The sequence below is a fragment of the Crocuta crocuta genome, unplaced genomic scaffold, assembly GCF_008692635.1.
Source record: "Crocuta crocuta isolate KB4526 unplaced genomic scaffold, BGI_CrCroc_1.0 scaffold83, whole genome shotgun sequence".
NCBI lineage: Eukaryota > Metazoa > Chordata > Mammalia > Carnivora > Hyaenidae > Crocuta > Crocuta crocuta.
In genome coordinates this window covers 3,114,265-3,133,810 of record NW_027529638.1, presented here as the reverse complement: position 1 = coordinate 3,133,810, position 19,546 = coordinate 3,114,265, and positions in this window count along the sequence as shown.

Sequence of the window (19,546 nt, the reverse complement as noted above, 5' to 3'; positions counted from 1 at the left end):
GTCAGACTGAAATGGGAAACTGGAGGAGGTCATTCTTCTTTTGTTGAGCTTCTCCTTCTTGTCAAACCACTGGGCTGCACGTTGTTGCTCTCGTTTGTCACTGATAGCCTATCACAAAGCCCCTTCTGTTAGGAGGCCGTACCTGAAACTCCCACCAGCCAGCAGAGCATAAACACCAAGGTGGAGCCACCTTCCCCAAACCTCCCTCGCACAATAGCTGCTGCTGTCACTGCAGGACAATTGAGTGGATCTTATGGTGGTATATTTTTTCCCATCATATGCATGACAGAAAGTCTAATGGACCTTGTTCATTTCTTGAGTAGCTTTTAAGTTCCTATGAAATGGCCTTTATCAGTTCCATCAGTGTTCCCAAGATGTCTACCTGGATGTTAAGGAGCCCTGACAGTAGCTGTATTTTCAGTCCTCCACTCGCCAAGGAGAAGACAGTAATCAGCTGAAAAACTAGAGAGGAAGACTCTTTGTACTCCAGAAGGAACAGCTAAATACTTTTGGCCTGGTGTGATAAATAAAATTCGCGGGCATTAATAATGGAAGGATCAAATGGACTATACTAATTTGTACAAGGATTAACCATGGGCCTTAACAAAAAATTTGGATCGCTGCCCCTAATAATAAAAATGTAAAACTTGATATGATTTTATAGCTAATCTTGGGATATATTATTCTCTAAGTGCAGTGCTAGTTATACCTTGGCATTGTCCTGGGGACAGATATTAAAAAATGGAGAAGAGTAGTACAATAACGTCAGAAAGACACTGTTTTTAAAATTACCACTCAGAACACCTCTGTCAATTTTCTAAGACTTAAATTTTGGCATAAATGGATAAGAAGTTTTGCATGCAGAAGGAAAAGAGCCTATCTGATGCTGATATTGCCATCTACATAGTAGGGGTTACAGAAAAATTTAAATTATTTTTGGCTTCTAGTAATGTGTTTGCCCCGTGAAATATTTCCTGAAATTCCTAACTGCTCCCCAACTCCCCGATGGTAAATACTACCAGGGGCTCCTTTCTAAGTGTAAGGACTTAGAATTTTCTTGTTCAAATTGTTGTTGGACTTAATTCTCAGTTCACATACGTAATTGCGAAAACCAACTTCTACGGCTCTGGGCCATTAATCTTGGGCAGTCTGTGGTGCTCTGTCATCTTGAGGGGGGTGTGTTTAAGTTGGATGGGGGTCACATAGTCCAAGGCGTTGCAGTGGTGTGCATCTGACCAAGGAATCACTCGTGTTGAAGGTATCTTCTCATTCCTCGATATTGGTTGCTAACCAGTTAGACATCCCTTGTTTCTCATCTCAAGGCCCCTGTCAATTTGTGTGACACTCCCCATCCCTTTCCATTATGTTTTGCCATGTGCAATTACTTCTGGTACTTTTAAACTGCACTAGAGTGGAAACCTGTGAAGCTGTATGTGGTCTCTCAAATGCTTTGTGCAGCATTTATTCTCTATCTTCACAGGGATCTGCCCAGGCACAGAGTTCAGGGTGCTTCTCGCCACCACCCACAGACCCCTGCCTTCATAATCTTCTCTCTCTCTCTTAAACTGAAGTATAGTTCACACATGATGTTACATTAGTTTCAGGTGTACAACCTAGTGATTGATTCAACAAGTCTGTATGTTATGCTATGCTCACCGCAAGTGTGGATGNTGCTTTGTGCAGCATTTATTCTCTATCTTCACAGGGATCTGCCCAGGCACAGAGTTCAGGGTGCTTCTCGCCACCACCCACAGACCCCTGCCTTCATAATCTTCTCTCTCTCTCTTAAACTGAAGTATAGTTCACACATGATGTTACATTAGTTTCAGGTGTACAACCTAGTGATTGATTCAACAAGTCTGTATGTTATGCTATGCTCACCGCAAGTGTAGATGCCACCTGTCAACATACAGTGCTATTACAATACCATTGACTATATTCCCTAGGCACTCATAACCTTCACCTATGATTCATCTTCTTGTGATGAATCTTTTTAAAGTCTTGGGAGTCAGTCCTCCCTGTTTTGCCTTGGAGGCATCTTGCATTGTCTCAAGGGATTCGATTTTAGGAAATCAAAATAAGATTGATTAGTAATAATACTTTCATCATGACCCAATCTCTCTTCTGGAATAGAAGAGAACTGAGAGCTGACCAGCTGTCTGGATGGGGAAAGGGGACAAGAGAAACAAGTAAGTGGGGCCAAAAGTCATTTCTAGCTGAGAAATATTGTTCTACCATTTGTGCTACATTGCTTTTTACTCAGAATAATGCTCATCTATATAATGTATAATCTGTATAATGTTCATGGACCAATTTTGTCTATTTCCTCACACAAAGTCTAGGAATTCAAGAAGACAAGCCCATATATCCCTATAAGATTTTATTCTTCTTGATGTCAGGAAAAACTTGAATCATTCTGTAACGTTGATGGGCACATGGAAAACGCCTCTGTCATATAGCTGGAGATGATGGTGAAATATAATTTCTTAAGTTTGTAAATGGAAATTATGATTAGCCTGTGACACCAGGCTGCATGATCGTGCATAAAAATAATTTACAAATGTATGAGTTCAGGTAATGAGCCAAGGAATCATCAAGGTACATAGTATAGAGCTATAAGTTGAGCTTTGACTAGAACTGTGTTTCTCATTGTGGTCTCCAGAGCAACATTATGAGGAACTTACTAGAAATGCAAGTATCCCAGATATGCTGAATTAAAAACTCTGAGAATAGGGTCTCTATTTCTGTGTTTTAACAAGCCCCCTTTGTAATTCTGTTGCATGTCACAGTTTGAGAAGCGCTGGACCAGGGATTGGTTAGATTGAATCAAGTGAATGATCTTAGGTAGGTAGCTTCACCCTTGGGTCTCGATTTTCTCTTTTAAGATTAAGAACTATTCCATACTTGATGTGGTTGGGAAGAGCATCCTTTGTCTTACTTTTCTTAGAACAAGGTACAAACATATGCTCCAGCTAGTGTTCCTTGGTTAATTGGTTATGTCCTCAATCTTATCGTTTGCCTAAGAAGAATGGGAGCATGTCTGTGTGTGTTGCACATCCCCTAGGAGGCAATATGCAAGATGGATAGGGGTACAGTTTCTCTGGGAAGCAGCCTGGGGTCAAACCACCAGCTCTATCTCTTACTGGGTGACGTTCGTGAAGTTTTCTCCATCTCAGTTTCCTCATCTGTAAAATTAAAATCATGCTGTAGTCCTCCCTGACTCAGATGGGTAGAATGGGATGATATCAGGTGAGAATGAGGCTATCCAGGTTAGGTGTTTACAGAAAGACCTAGCACTGGTTCCTGCCAAGTAAATGTTAGCAAGTGCTGGGTTGAGTGCAGGCTGGGCTCTGTTATAAGGTCTAGAGTTGGGACAGACATCATCTCTTCACTGAAGGAGCTTGTAGGAAGAACCAGACCTATAAACTTATAATCCCCCAAAGGTATTACACACTCTACAATGGCACCTGGAAAAAATGAGGACTTCCTAATGAGACTAAGGGTCTCGAAAGGATAGTTCAAGGATGTTGAGATGACCCATCACCGTGACTGATGTGGACAGTCATCTGAAAGGTCTTGATATAATTATAATGAAAACACCAATAACTAATATGAGTTGACAGTATTTACCAGGCCCTGTTCATGATCTCAGTTCATCTTTTCAGAAACCTATGAGACAGGTATTTGAATTATCATCATTTTACAAACTAAGAAATTGGGACTTAATGAAGCAAGGAAACCTAACTACCAAGGTGGGGGTTCTGACCCCAAGATCTAGATTCCTCAAGATTTACTTATTATTTAAATAACACTCCTGTAAAATGTTTTCAGCTCTTCTAACAATTTACTTCTTTAGTTCACTAGTAAGAGATAACAATCCTAAAGCAATGCAATGGTTTGCCCTAGGGCATGCCCCTCTTTCCTCCCCCTTACAATAGAGAGGGCTGCAGCTGAAGACTTTTCTCTTCCATCTCCCTTCCATCTCTGCTTCATTCAACTAACCAAACTGCCTGTTTTCTAATTCATAACAAAACAAAAGAAAACTCAGAAGGTGATACGGAAAAAAACGCTGTTTCGAACAAAGCACTTTATATAAAGTGGGGGAATACTTCAGAACTGGCACAGAGGGACATCTAAGGTTGTATGGAGGTGCTGAGCTGGCCAAATCCCAGCAAGCCAGAGAACTCCCTCCTCTGAGAGTTGGTTTTATTCATCCTTTTTAAAAAATATATATTTTAATTTTTTAATGTTTATTTTTGAGAGAGAGACAAAGAGAGAGATAGAGCATGAGCAGGGAAGGGGCAGACACACACACACACACACACACACACACACAGAATCAGAAGCAGGCTGCAGGTTCTGAGCTGTCAGCACAGAGCCCGACAATGGACTCTAATTCACCAACTGTGAGATCATGACCTGGGCCAAAGTCAGACACTTAACCAACTGAGCCACTCAGGCACCCATCTTCATTCTTTTTCTTGTACAACTTTAACTCAGTTATTTAAAACTTTTCTTTGCTAATTCTGCTGCAGTTCAGACAGTTTCTCAATCTCATTCAGAGTCCCAGTTTATTGAGAAAAGTGTAAAGACTCAATTATTCATCACTGTATAATAATCAATTTAGGGACACCTGAGTGGCTCAGTCATGTAATTGTCCAACTTTGGCTCAGGTCATGCTCTCACAGTTCATAGGTTTGAGCCTATGTCAGCTGTGCTGACAGCTCAGAGCCTGCTTCAGAGTGTCTCCCTCTCTCTCTGCCCCTCCCTGCTCAAAAGGAAATAAACATTAAAAAGATTTAATATAAGTCAATTTACCAGACCAATAGATTTGGCTAAATGATTCCATTTGTACAGGAAATATACTTTATTTTATAGTTTATTTATTTTTGAGACAGAGACAGAGCATGAGTGGGGGAGGGGCAGAGAGAGAGAGAGAGAGAATTTGAAACAGGCTCCAGGCTCTGAGCTGTCAGCACAGAGCCCGATGTCGGGCTCGAACCCATGAACTGTGAGATCATGACCTGAGCTGAAGTTGGAGGCTTAACCAACTGAGCCACCCAGGCGACTCAGAAATATACTTTTAAAAGATGAAATTAAAAAAATAAAGAGAAAGTCATTTTGTCAGGGAGGGAAAAAAAAGCTTTATTTGGCATGTCTTTCAGATGAAGTGAATCTTTTACCAAACTTTCATTAAAGCCTTTAGTAGAGAACATAGGAGGCAAAAGAATCCATCAAGGTTTATAGCTCCTAATGGTGTCCTGAAATGTATTAGAAAGTAGATGCTGCTCTTTACAAGTAAAGGCTAATGCTGATTGGCTTCCCTGTTGTGCCCCTAGATGAGAAATAGGTAAACACTTTGTATATTTTCCCTTGGTTTTGAGACTGATACAATACATAGGTCAGTAAAGTCAACAACGTTTAAATTGTTAAAAGATTTTTTTCTGAGTCTCCTGGGAATGGTAAAACAGGATACAGTCTTTTATTCTCATTTCCCTTCGTGAAATGTACTCTCTTCTTTTTGGAACACATGATAGTTGCTGTGCATACAGATAGGTCCTAACAATGCTTCTCTGACATTTAAGCATTTCACCTTCTATGCAGTGCAGCCTGTTTGTCCTTTTAAACTTGGCCACTGGGCCAAATGCAAAGGAACCACTGTGTGACTTTTTGCTTATCTTCTATACCCAAGCCTACAAAGTTAGTGCTTGAGTGTGTCAGGTATCACCTGGGGACTTAAGAACGAGGCTTTTTACAGTTAACCCAATCCCATGATCTGTACTACACTGCCTTTGATTTGAAGGCAGTTTAACTACCAAGACTGCCTACTACTTTAATCTGAATCAAGTTCATTTGAGATGTGGGCACACAATAATTCCTAGTTTTCTGCATAATGGCTTTGGGCATACTCCATTACACGCTGGAGTGTCTGCCAGTGGGAAACAGCAATTTTTTTCATCTTGTACGTGCTGCTTCATTCACAGGGCTGTTTTTTTTATTTTTTTTTATTGGAAATAATTTCAAAATTTTAGAAAAGTTGTAAGAAGAAGTATAGTTCAAATAACATCCTGATATTCATTACCCAGATTCACTTACTATCTCTCTCTTCCCTCATTTGATTTGTCATTGGCTCAAATTCTCTCTCTCTGCATGCATACATATATATTTTGAATCACACCAGGGTAAGCTACATACATCATGGTNATCAACGTACAGAAATCGGTTGCATTTTTATACACCAATAATGAAGCAACAGAAAGAGAAATCAAGAAACTGATCCCATTCACAATTGCACAAAAAACCATAAAATACCTCGGAATAAACCTAACCAAGGATACAAGAGATCTGTATGATGAAAACTATAGAAAACTTATGAAGGAAATTGAAGAAGACACAAAGAAATGGAAAAACATTCCGTGGCTATTTCTTAATTGGATATTCTCTTACATAACTACAGTTCAGTTAACAATTTTCGTGAATTAAGATTGATAGAATACCTTTGTTAAATCTATTATTCTTATACTTTCAACTTTAGGAGCTGATCCAATACCTTTTCCCACTCTAGTTCCGGGTCGATTCTGGAGTGTGGTATTGTATTTAGTTGTCATATCTTTGTAGTCTTTTTACATCCAGAACATTTCTATAATCTTTCTTTGTATTTTGTGCTATTGACATTTTTGAAGACTACAGTCTCCCATCCTTTTTTATTTCAGAATGTTTGCTCCTCATTTGGCAGTTATCTGATACCAACTTATGCTTACATTCTCATTATATATTTTTGTTTCGAATATTACATAAGTAATATTATGGGTTTCTCAGGATATCTCATCCAAATGCACACAATGTCTATGTACTTCTTAGTACATATGTATGATGTGAATTTAGATCACCCAGTCAATGTACTGTTTGACTTCTCCACTGTATAAATACCACTTGTCCTTTGTAACTAATATGCCATCTATGGAAAGACATTTTAAGAGCAAGCAAATGATGTGCTCCTCACCAAAACTATTCCCAGATATATTCTCCATTAGTGATTCTTGTCTGATCCAATCTTTACTCTGATGATTACAAATGCTCACTTTCCAAGGTCTTGTATTCTCTCTTCATTTGCCAGTTGGCATTTAACATTTTATTTTATTTTCTTATTTTTATTTTTATTAATTTTTTTACAAATAGTTTATTGTCAAATTAGTTTCCACATAACACTCTTTTATTAATTTTTTAAAATTTACATGCAAGTTAGTTAGCATATAGTGAAACAATGATTTCAAGAGTAGATTCCTTAATGCCCCTTACCCATGTAGCCCATCCCTCTTCCCACAACCCCTCCAGCAACTCTCTGTTTGTTTCTCCATATTTAAGAGTCTCTTATGTTTTCTCCCCCCTCCCTGTTTTTATATTATTTTTGCCTCCCTTCCCTTATGTTCATCTCTTTTGGATCTTGAAGTTCTCATGTGAGTGAAGTCATATGATATTTGTCTTTCTCTGACTGACTAATTTCACTTAGCATGCTACCCTCTAGTTACATCCACGTAGTTGCAAATGGTAAGATCTCATTCTTTTTGATTGCTGAGTAATCCTCCATTGTATGTATGTGTGTGTGTGTGTGTGTGTGTGTGTGTGTATACACACACCACATCCTCTTTATCCATTTATCTGTCAATGAACATTTGGGATCTTTCCATACTCTGACTATTGTTGATAGTGTTGCTATAAATATTGGGGTGCATGTGTCCCTTTGAAACAGCATACCTGTATCCTTTGGATAAATACCTACTAGTGCAAGTGCTGGGTTTTAGGGTAGTTCTATTTTTGATTAACATTTTAATAATATCTAGAGTATTCCCTTTTCTCCTACTTAGTTATCTACTTCTTGTTCATATGAACTCATAAACGCCAATTTTTTGGAATTGTTCATCATGCTATTATACTTAATTATTTTGTGTTCAAGTTGTCCTTGATGTGAGTAGAATACCTTCAAGTTGTCTCCTGNTGTAGGAGGGTGCCCGTTTCTCCACATCCTCGCCAGCATCTAGAGTTCTCTGATTTGCTCATTTTAGCCACTCTGAATGGCGTGAGGCAAAGGGGACTATTTTTAAAAGACTCATTAGATGGATGATATCTTTTAAGATTTCACTTAATTGTGCTATGATATCATTAAATCATTTCAACTTGACTATTCTAAATATTCAGAAAAGACTTAAAGCTTAGGGTTTAAAGTACTGAAGTGGAAATAAATGTACAGCTAATTTAGAAAGCTTTTTGATTATTTTGTTTAACACTTTATAAAGCAGTGTAAGAGTTCTGCAATAACACCCCAGATTTGACTGGTTGTAGTGGGGTAGCCATGAGCTCAGTTTTCGAGTGGTATTGCACAATTATTGATTTGGTTTGCGGTAATGCCCATTCGTGTCTAGCACACAGAAGACATGACCATCTTCAGAAGCAAAGGTGTCCCCGAAAGCGTGCCCTGTGTGGCTCACGGGAGTGATGTATAAATAGCACAGGACTCCTGTAACCCATCCTACAGTGTTGCAAATGCACACGGGGTGAACAGGATTCTTTCAGGGTTATCTCACCAATTCTGTGATCTAATTTGACTTTCGAATACACACTGCCTTTTTTTCTGGCCAAAGGTCTTAGTTTGATTCTCAAAAAAAAGTCTGCTTCAGTAGTAGATTTTCTTCTCCAGAGGGAGATTTCAGTAGCCTCCTAGGAAAATTTGGCTTATTTTCAGTTTGAATGTTTTATTAAAGATAATGATAAATAAAGGGCCTTTCTACCTCAGGTAATAAACCAGAGTTGTTATATCTGCATCATGACAACGTCTTGCCTCGTATTAACACTGCTAACCATTTAAGAAATTCATGCTATTTACATTTATTATAAAATTATAAATGTCACTTGGGTTACTAAAACCAAATGGATATTGGTTTTAATATGAAGTGTTATGTTATAAATACTATAACATGGATAGAGTACAAAGAGCAAGAAACAATTTGCTGTGCAACAGAATACAAAGTTGACGATTTAAACTAAAACACCTCAAATATGAATACATACAGAAAACTACAATTCATACACACACCCATAATGTCTCAGAAAACACAAATACTTAGCCTTCTACCATGTGGACAATTTTCTTTCAATAAATAGTTGAGTTCTCCAAATAGTTGAGTTCTCAACTCCAATAGTTGAGTTCTCCGTAAATCACGAAAAAAAATCAGGGCATATAATATACTATACCATGAAAAGAGTCTAGAAAATGAGGTGATGTGTGCTGAGCTTCGTAATCCTACTGGGATTGATTTGGGGAGCCACATTAACCTAAGAATCAAAGATTATCACAACTAAAACTGTAAAGCTGTATTAAACATTAATGGGAAATACATATCTGAGAAATAACTCAAAATTGTGTAAGTTTTAGAAGAAACATGATTTAAATATCAAAGATTTTGAATCTCAAAATCATGGGGCGCCTGGGTGGCTCTGTTGGTTAAAGGTCTGACTTAGACTCAGGTCATGATCTCGTGGTTTGTGAGTTCAAGCCCCGCACTGGGCTCTGTGCTGATAGCTCAGAGCCTGGAGCCTGCTTCAAATTCTGTGTCTCCCCCTCTCTCTGCCCCTCCCATGCTCATGCTCTCTCTCTTTCTGTCTCTCAATAATGAATAAAAATGTTAAAAAATAATCTTAGTAAATCCCCTGTAATAACTTTGATGTATTAAAAAATACACATCGAGGGGCACCTGGGTGGCTCAGTCGGTTGTGTCCAACTCGGATCAGGTCATGATCTCACAGTTGGTGAGTTCGAGCCCTGCTTCTGGCTCTGGGCTGACAACTTAGAGCCTGGAGACTGCTTTGGATTCTGTGTCACCCTCTCTCTCTGCCCTTCCTCTGCTGGCAGTCTGTCTCTTTCTTAAAAATAAATAAACATTAAAAAAATTTTTTTTAAATATATGAATGTTAGAAGTTCTAACATAAGTTAGAAAGTTAGAATTCTGGCTTACTGAATGTTTTTAATCACCACTCATTTAGCATTTCAAAATAAAAATTTTGCCATAGGAGTAGGGATTTCTTTGTTCAATAACAATTTAAGTTTTACTTCAATGCTGCTCTTTTCCCCCTACACACATTATGCCTGATTGGACATATGAGACAGCTATCACAGATTATGGCGTTTTCCAAAGATGGCTATAAAAGTCATCCATTCAACTGCTATTTCACTCTCAGGAGGTGGTATCTATTTCTCCATCTTCTTAAATCTGGGCAGGCTTCACGGCTGCTTTGGCCACTAGAACATGGTAGAAGGATGCAGTTTCAGTTCCTGGTAGAGCCCTTCACTAGCCTGGACCTTCCTGCTTCCTGTACCTTAGAAACCATCCATTGCATAAGAAGTGTGACTACCCTGAGACACCATGTTATGGAAACCCGTATCTCATGGGGCAGCCCTAAAGGATGGGAATTTATGGAGAGTGAGGGACAGAGAAAGAGGGAGAGAGAGAGAAGAAATAAGGAAGGAAGGAAAGAAAGAGTTCAAGTTGCTGCAAGGTACCAAAACTATAAATAAAGGTGTCCTGAAAGAAGACCCTTTAGCTTTAGCCACCAGAGCCGTGGCTGAAGCCATGTGATTTACAATTCACAATTTCCAAATTGCTTTTAAATTTCAAAGACATTTTAATGTTTTAAGTGTTTATTTATTTATTTTGAGGGGGAAGGGACAGAGAAAGAGGACAAGAGAGAATCCCAAGCAGGCCCTGCACTGTCAGCACAGAGACCCATGTGGGGCTCAAAATCACAAACTGTAGGATCATGACTGAGCCTAAATCAAGAGTCAGACACCCAACCAGCTGACCCACCCAGGTGTCCCTCCATATTTCTGACCTACGAAATTGTGAGCAAAACAAAAACATTATTTTTAATGACTAAGTTTTCAGTTAACTTCTTAAGTAACAACAGAACCAAAACCTAAATACTGAGCAAATTTAAATTTAATAGGGAGCCTCCAAACTGTAAAGTTTGTTTTGCCTTTTCCCTTATGGCATGGTGCCATAACCATGCTTTATGCATGTTTTATTGCAGCCAAAACAGTGGAATTAACTGTACATAATAAACTATTATATATATATACACATTTTAAGTTATAGGGAATAAAGTTTATTTTGGCAGATAGTGTTAAACAAAATTAAAGTTGCATACATTAGTAACATAACTCAACATCCTTAATTTGGTATAAGTGTGACACATTTTCCTGCTTTCCTGTGTTCTGCTAAATCACCATAACCTAAACTGCTTTATAAAACTGACACGATGAAATTTAGCTTTACTGTTTTCGCTGGTGCTGGTGCTGGTGCTGGTGATAAAAATTGAAAAGATAAATGTCATCTGGCTTTTGCTGTCCAGTAAGAGATACACATAAACAATTACCTACAATAAATGTGACAAATGTAATAACAAAGTGATATGAGAATATAGAAGGAATAATTAATTATTCTTTCATCAGAAATTAGTCATACAATGGCAGGAAATTTATATCTGCTTGGCTCAGACCAAATACAAAGGTATCTGGTACATAATAGATGTTCAGAAATATTTGTTAAATAAACAAATGGCTGAACTAATGAAGGAGGTGATGGACATGTGAATGGTAAGGTTTAGAAATGACCCCTGAAACAATGGAGAAAAGAGATCGTATTTTAGCCATACCTTGAAGAATGCCTAGCATTTTGTTAGGAAGTAGATAGAATAGGGGGTGGTGGCTAGAATAGTATACCATATACCATCATATGCCACCCTGTAGCTGGCAACTTAAGCTGTGGAGTAGTAAGAATGGTCTGGTATTCATATGTCAGGCTATAATTTGAAAAATATTGGCATCTCACCCAAAATTACATCAAAAGATTAGTCTAATCTTAAGAAATATTGGGGGTTTAGGTGAGATTAATGCCAGACTGAGGTAATCCTCTAACACATCCAGAATCCCTTATGTCTCTCAGACCCAAGAATAGTAGATCCAGAATTGATTCTTTGAATTTTTTTTTTTAATGTTTTATTTATTTCTAGGAGAGAGAGAGAGACAGCGTGAGCAGGGGACGGTCAGAGAGAGAGGGAATGACAGACTCCGAAATAGGCTCCAGGCTCTGAGCTGGCAGTCAGCACAGAGCCCGACGCGGGGCTCGAACCCACCAACCGCGAGATCATGACCTAAGCGAAAGTCGGACGCTTAACCGACTAAGCCACCCAGGCGCCCCCAGAATTGGTTCTTTGAAACAACTGGCCACATTTCACTGAAATTTAAGGTCCTTGGACTTGTTTTATGATCAGCACAGTCTTTAGGTTGGGAAAAAGTGGAAACTTCACCCTGCCTATCAACTTCCATTGAAATACCAGGTAGTTAATTCTTACATTTCATTTTGTATTTGAGAAGGCCAGAAAGACCACAAATCTTCATGACTAGAAATTCTTTATTTTTTTAAATTTTTTAAATATTTTTTTATTTATTTCTAGGAGAGAGAGAGACAGACACAGCATGAGCAGGGGAGGGTCAGAGAGAGAGGGAGATACAGAATCTGAAACAGGCTCCAGGCTCTGAGCTAGCTGTCAGCACAGAGCCCGACGCGGGGCTTGAACCCACGAACCGCGAGATCATGACCTAAGCGAAAGTCAGACGCTTAACCGACTAAGCCACCCAGGCGCCCCCATGACTAGAAATTCTTAGTCTGCATTAATTGGCTATAATTTGTAGAAGTTGAAACTCTTCTATCTGTCCTCATGCATTAATTCATTGATTTACTTACTCATATTTGCTGTGCAATATCTGAAAACATGTCAAAGTATTATCAATCCTTTAAGTAAAGGATTCACTCTTATTAAAATAATAATAATAATATAGGAAATTTAATTATTCAGGCCATTAAAGACCTCTTGATCTTTTAATGGATCTTAGACAAGCTTATCCTTTATTACGTTCTTGAGAACATACTATATGCCATATTTAAGTGCTTTGGAAGAGCACTGTACCAAGTACTGAGGAAGTTAGGGGAGAAAAGTGGAAAACATGGATTCTGTCTACAGCAAATTTAAAGGAACATAGTAGACTCAGTGTAAGCCCAAATAGATACATTTTAATGACCTACAAATGAACCGACCAACAGAGTGTTAACTTTTAGTTGTTTCTGTGCTACTCATAGAATTGCCATTGGAGAGAAGAGGGTCTTCTGAGATAGTTATGGCACCACCCGCCCCCCTCCCCCGGAAATAGTGAATCAGCTGTCCACTTCTGCCACTTTATAGGAAGTGGTTAAGGGCCAAAAGGGAAACACCAGTCCAGAAGCACAAATATTTCCAAATAAAACCCAAGCACAATGTTGGCCAATTAATACCAACTGTGAAGAGAAAATTAATAAACATTTAATAAGACATTTATTACAAATTTCTGTTCAAACTTCACCTTTGAAAGAGTATGCTCCTCTTACTTTAAAACAAATTCTGGCAAGCTATCTGCTACGGATTGTCTCTTTCTGACAATAGTCATATTCTCTCCTCTACTTTACTTAAAATCACTGAAGACTCAGGTACCATTGAATTGTGGATTTTTTTATGGGCCAAGATTTAGTAAAAATTGATGGTATTTAACCCCTAATAATGAAACATTCTTAAGTATCGTTGCTAAAATATCCTTCAAGCAAGACATGGAAGGCAATATACACATGATGTCATATCATAACAGATAATCACTAACATTAAATTTTATATCACTCCTATGAATGGCTATTATAGTCAGCAGGTGACTTTGTTCAATTCTTAAACAGGTCTAGACAATAGAACCAACTGCCTTATGAGAGTGATAGAGCTGTTTAGGGTGGTTACTCATTCATTGATTTTTGGTATGAGTCCCACTACTGTTAAGCAACAGGTGTTGGTTCTATAATCTCTGCACAAGAGTAAACATTCTTATTCGGTTTGATCACAGGCAGTGGGCTCTGTGGCTGGGTAAAACTTTATAATATTCATGAGACTAATTGGAAGGCATCAGAGTGTTTCTGAATATATTTTTCCAATAAGAATAGCAAACATTTCTTAGGTACATATTATTTGCCATGATAGTAGGCATTTTATAAGTGGTATCTGGTTTAATCTTTATAGCAACCTATAAACATTATTGTTCTCTCTGTTTTATAGAAGAGAAACTGAGGCACAGTCATACAACTATTAATTCGATGAGCAGAATTGCAAAGTCAGGTTCGACTCCAGAGTACCTGTTCTTTTAACCACTGTGCTGACATCAACCAATGGACAAACATCAGTGTGGTGTTTTTTTTTTTTATGACATTAGAGCTACATATGATATGAAGCTTTAGGGTAGATATTACATTCTTAAGATCCAATTAATGTAAGTTGAATGGATAAGGAAAAAATGAGAATTCCTAGTTGTGATTTGCAATCTTAAAATTACAAACAAGCTAACCTTGAGAGACCTGCAAGCACATGTAGGGTTCACCTATTCTAATCACATTTACAACAGTTGTTGCAAATAATAGAATGCCAAACAAAACAAAACACCAAGAGCACGTAATAACTAATGAAATTAGTTTTTTCCTACCCAGGCAAGAGTATAAAAAATATGAATCAGAATATTGCCTTTAAATGAACAATATTAATATGAAGAAGTTGGGTGGACTTAAGAAAGGAAAAATGTGTCCCAAAACAGAAAAACAGCAGTACAATTCAAATACCTGGAAAAGATTATCCAGTAACGGGCAATTTCAAATGAAATAATCTTAACATAAAGGTCAACTGTAAAGAAATTTAGGAAGCTGGTTATAAAATTAAAAGCATTATGAACATGAATTAAAGATTTTCTAACACCAGATACATAAGTATAAATCCATGTATGATCTGATTTATTATAAAAGCTTACACAGTATGACACCAATAAAACCATTCTATATCAAAAGGGACAAACCCTAGCACTTTCCCCATATGGCATGTGTTACAGGCAGTTTCATGCACCTGTTGTGGGTGGGGTTTTCAGCACTAAAAATATATATATATATATATANATATATATATATAGAAAAACCAGTATAGATTCAAATTATCTAAAACTTAAAATCTTTTTGCATGCATATATCTGGTGTAAATCAAGATAACTTAAGCCAAAACCAGAATGATCAACAAAAGGCAAAAAAGTGTATAACTTTTGAAAGAATTGGAGGAGCAGTTCTATTAGTATCATATAGAAATTTATGATTTTTGGTATGCAAATATCAGACATTAATAGAGGATGAAAAATTTTGATAATACTCAATAGTTCCATTTGCCTTCATGGGAAACACAAATGTGTGGGTTTAGATTAAAATGTGTAACAATAAGCCTTTGCAATACATGCAGAAAAGTAACATCTTTTTATATGTAAAAAAGTAATATATCAAAATGTCATTAAACAAAGCGCACTGCCAACAATGAGCAGTACTACTCCACAATAAATTCTACTGCCATTTCCGACATGACCTAGACCAGAAATTCAACTTCTCAAATGTTTGTTTCAGTCATAAAAAGGTGGAATAAAATAGCTTATTTCTCTACTGGAGATGTTAAAGAGAATTTCTTACTATTTTTCTAAAATGTCATGGTGAATGTCCTGTTTTTAACAGAATTTGAAGACTGATTCATCTTATAAATATAAATAATAAAAAATTACTGTTATTTCTCTAGGTTCCGATTTGAAGAGTCCCGCTGAAAGTGGGAGAGGACAGATCTTATGCAGACTTTTCAGCTCTGGGAGAATTATTTGAAACGCTAACCCTCCTCCCCAAAATCAAACTCTTGTCATTTTTTTTCTCCCACTCTCTTGCTCTTTGGGGACTGTTTCTCTTTTAATTTATTGCTCTGTGTTCTAAAAAGTGGAGAGAGATTACAAACCACATTTAAAAAGTGTATTAAATGTAACTTATGGTAAATTAGTAATACCTCTTGAAGAACCTGCTAAGATCTCTCCCATGGTGCTTCCTTTGGGGGATGATAACTCAATTGTGTTGATTTAAAGGTTCTGTCTAGTTCTTTTAAACATTCCTTTGATGTTGTATTGCTCTGGTTGTAATAGACTGTTATTGCCCTATATTGAGTTTACAGAGTGAAGGTAAATCTTTGGTGATGTGATTGTGCCACCCCAAACTCAATATTGTTCACAGAGCCTTTATAACTCTCGGCTACGCTGTGGCAGAACAGCACACATTTTCATTTTTACCTTTTTAGACGTTTATTCTTTGTTCTGAGGCTGAAACTATGTATGCTCACAGACGCTCCACAGTGCTTGCTCTGTGAAGCCCTAACCCGTGAGCAAAAAGAAACATCGTCAGGTGGGTTTTTTTTCTTTTCTAAAATTGTCCATTTTATTGTTGATCTTTTTCATTATGTTCCATTAGGTACTCTACCGTTATTGAAAAACACCACTACTGGGAACAGCTCAGTTTGAATATCTATCCAAGTTTCTAGTTTGAAGTTTTTCTAAGGGTATACAATGGCCCTATGAAAGGAGATTCTCCTGAGGAACCCTAGCCTACCTTGAAATGGACGAACGTGATTTCCCCTGGTGGCAGATGTCACATATAAGACTTACATGATTGGAGGTCTTCATGTAGACAATTCAATTTTAACATTGGCCTGTTTGAAGGAAAGTAGAAACTTTCTTTATGCAGTGGCTTGTGCTATCATTAGCTTCTTTTGTTACATTTCTTGGGAAAAAGAGATCTAATATTTTTCACTGGTACAGCATTCAACTCCGTTTAAAACAGCTTGTAGAGCAAGACAGCACTAAGGCTACTTTTTAGGCATTTCTTTCACTTAGCATGTGCCCTGTTAGTATCCTTTTCCTTGCCACGTTACAGGGTATGATCACACAGGTTTTGAGAAATAATTAGTTGAGAATCAATTTTTTAAGAATAAGAAATATCCACAAATGTAAGGGGAGATTCTGTATATCATAGTAGACTGGATTTTAATTTTTTAAAATGTTTATTTATTTTTGAGAAAGAGAGAGACAGAGCACCAGCAGTGGAGGGGCAGAGAGAGAGAGGGAGACACAGAATCCGAGGCAGGCTCCAGGTTCTGAGCTGTGAGCACAGAGCCCGATGCGGGGCTCAAACCCATGAACTGTGAGACCATGACCTGAACCAAAGTCGGATGCTTAACTGACTGAGCTACCCAGGAGCCCCTAACAATTACTTTTAAATAATAAGATTATTTTAAAGCCTCTAAAAACATCAAGATGGGGACTTTCTAAGTTAGGATCTCTGGGGATGAGACCCTTGGCATCAGTATTAGAACAAAATTCTCTCAATTATTAGTGATGGTTACAAACGTTGGCCTAAATCATAATGTCCCTGTGATGTTCATGCATGTTTGATTGACATCATAAAATATGATAGTAGTTGTGATCATAACCTGAGCCGAAGTGGGAAGCTTAACCAACTAAACCACCCAGGTTCCCCAAATAGACTGGATTTTAAATAACCAGAAGCATTCAGTATATTATTCTGTTAAGGTGGCTAATAATTGTTACTCCAGGTAAGTCAACTTTTCCCCTCTCTGACAAATGATTTTCATCATCATTTCCTGTTTGTAAAAGTAAAGGAAAGCAGTTGTCCTCAGTCTCAGACGTTGATAAAGATTGGTTGCCCCTGTAAATGTCCATAGCATTTGCGTTTCTGGCATCTTCTTTCTGTTTTCTCCTTCTTGTTACTTCTCTTCACTCCTAGGCCTCTTGCAAATGAAAGTCTTCAGAGCTCTACAGTTCTTTCTGAAAGAATCAAAGGCGCACAATTCAGAGGAAGAAAGTTTCTGAAGTAATGCTTAATATGTGTAATTTTAGAACATATATTATTCTGTGAGAATGGGGTTTATGATTGAAACCAGAATTTCTTGGATGGGACCTTAGAAAGCATCTCCTAAAGGTTGCAAATAGATGGTCATTGGGCCATATATTGATGATAGACATGCCTTATTGAAATCACACATGGCTTGTGCTTGCTTTGGCATCCCATATACTATATTATACACGGCTTTAGTTTCATTTTTGTTTTGGGTTTTTTTTAATTTTTAAAAATTAGTTTTTAACATGTTTTTTTTTTTTTTTGAGAGAGAGAGAGACAGTGCGAGCTGTGGAGAGACAGAGAGAGGTAGAGACAGAATCTGAAGACAGGCTCGAGGCTCTGAGCTAGCTATCAGCACAGAGCCCGACGTGGGGCTCAAGCTCACGAACGTGGAGTTCATGACCTGAGCTGAAGCTGGCGCTCAACCGACTGAGCCACCCAGGCGCCCCAAGGTGTTAACATTTTATTTATTTACTTTTATTTTTTAATTTATTAATTTTATTTTATTTTAAATTTTTACTTGAGAGAGGGAAAGCAGGGAAGAACATCTAAGGAAGAGAGGTAGGGAGAGAGAGAGAGAAAGAGAGAGAGAGAGAGAGAATTTCAAGCAGTTTCTGTGCTCAGTGCAGAGCCCTACACAGGGCTCCATCCCACAACCCTAGGATCATGACCTGAGCCAAAATCAAGAGTCGGGCGCTCGGGGCACCTGGGTGGCTCAGTCGATTAAGCGACCGACTTCGGCTCAGGTCATGATCTCACGGTTCTTGGGTTTGAGCCCCGTGTCAGGCTCTGTGCTGACAGCTAGCTCAAGAGCCTGGAGCCTACTTCAGATTCTGTGTCTCCCTCTCTCTGACTTTCTCTTTCTCTCAGAAATAAATAAAAATCATTAAAAATTAAAAAAAAAATAGAGTTGGATACTCAACCAACTGAGCTACCCAGGTGCCCCTAGGTGCTAACATTTTAAAATAGGAGTTTTGCCTGGGGCGCCTGGATGGCTTGGTTGGTTAAGCAGCTGACTTTGGCTCCGGTCATGATCTCGAGGTCCATGAATTCGAGACCTGCCTCAGGCTCTGTGCTGACAGCTCAGATTCTGTCTCTCCCTCTTTCTGCCCTTCCCCTGCTCACACTCTGTGTCTCTCTCTCTCAAAAATAAATACACATTAAAAAATAGGAGTTTTGCCTTAGAAAATGGATTTTCACCTTCTGTTTGAACAACTGGAAACTTTAATAACCCTGGGCCAACACTCTCATCAGGGATGCTACCTGAAGGTGGCTCGGGCATTAATCTTTTGTTGGCTGAAGTCCCCACACGGGCTGCTTCATGTGCCATACTGCTGGCCCCTGTGTCATCTGGATGTGGTATCTGTTGCTAGTCTAATTCTAGCAAGTTCTTCACCCTCTTCACTTCACTCACTCTGGCCTCTTATCTCACCATGTCCCTCACTCCATTTCCATCTGTTGGAATCCTTACACCTCAGAGAGCATTTTCTCCCCATGGCTCTCTCTTCAATCACTCATCATCACCTTCTAGGACTCTCTTCTGCTCGACTTCTTCTGCCTTTTGTTAACTGCACGCACTCTGCCTTGAGTTACATTTGCTTGTATTTTCATTTTGCCTCCTAATTACTGTAATCACTTGAAAGGCAGGGACTCTCTCTGCACCCCACACAGTG